Here is a 1,288-nt window from a genome sequence, read left to right on the forward strand (position 1 = left end):
GTGGTGTGTTTGTCTGTGTTTTGTAAGTGGGGTCATTTGCAGACCCTACTTACTTCCTGGGAAATAACTGGATGGTACCTAATAAGCCTCAGTTTCCCCATCTAGAAAATGACACTGCCTACACCAGAGGGCTCTTCAAGATTGAATGTATGAGGAAACACTGGAAAGAGATTATTAGAATAGCACCTGCCTGTGATTGAAGTTACATCCCATTCTCGCTTATGAGAAGTGAAAATCTGTAAACCCCCCCAGGAAAACCTAAATTCTCCCTACGGTGCAGGATACCGCAGTCGATGGTCCCCTCCCTGGAGCCCACATAGCAGTGACACCAGAATTGCTGTGGCTTGTCTGATGGCTTGGGGGTGGAGATCGGGAGCAAGGTAGAGAATGGGGCTTATTAGTACCTTGACTTTCCTTCACCTTCCTTATTTGACAATCAAATGTCTTTTTTTAATAAATGCAATATAAAACCTATTATAAAATATTTCAGATGTTCAAAAAAGATACAAGGACATCCGGAACACCCACGTCCCCACCACCCGGTTCAGGAAACAGTATGTAGCAGACAGGACTCACTTTAAGCAGCAGCCCCAGTCCATTCCCCTCCAGAGGTGACCAGAAGACTAACCTTGGTATTTATCTCTAAATGTCACATGGTTGTTTTCCATGTTTTGAAAGTTTACATGAGCAGTATCAGGCTTTCTTTCCTCTTAAAGTAAGGAGGGAGATTGTTCGTGGCTACCTGTAGCCCCTTATTTATTGGTTTCCGTCTCGATAACGCCCGATCTCAGAGAGCCAGCCGCCGCTCCTTTGACTGAGCCCTCGACTGAAATGGCTGGCTTTCCAGACCCTTCCTTAGAAGCTCATGGGAGGAGGAGCAAGAGGGCTCTGAGGACAGGAGAGAAGGCTGATTCGGCCTCCAGGCTCCACGTGGGGGAAGAGTTTGGGAGGGCTGGCTTTCCAGTCCGCTTCCTGGACGGACCCCTTTGGGCGAGACCAACTAGCTCGCGGTATTTCTCTTTCAGGACACCATCCGCAGCCACAGGGTGCCCACGCGGCGGCCTCAGCCCTACCCCCGGGAACTGGGTGTGCCGCCCCGTGGGGCTGCAGGGGCGGGGGGGAGCCCCACAGCCCCAGCGAGGCGTGAGGCCGGCGCACTTTAACCAGCTAGGCGCACCGCCCGGGGCTAGCACGCCTGCCGTGCTCCGCCCGCAGCCCTTTGTCTCTCTCGGGCTCCCGTCCGCCCACCCCACCCCCGCGCCCCCATTGGCCAGGGCTCGGGCCCGGG

This window comes from Ursus americanus, chromosome 21, assembly GCF_024610735.1.
Source record: "Ursus americanus isolate L20-20 chromosome 21, mUrsAme1.1.p, whole genome shotgun sequence".
In the NCBI taxonomy this organism is placed as follows: domain Eukaryota; kingdom Metazoa; phylum Chordata; class Mammalia; order Carnivora; family Ursidae; genus Ursus; species Ursus americanus.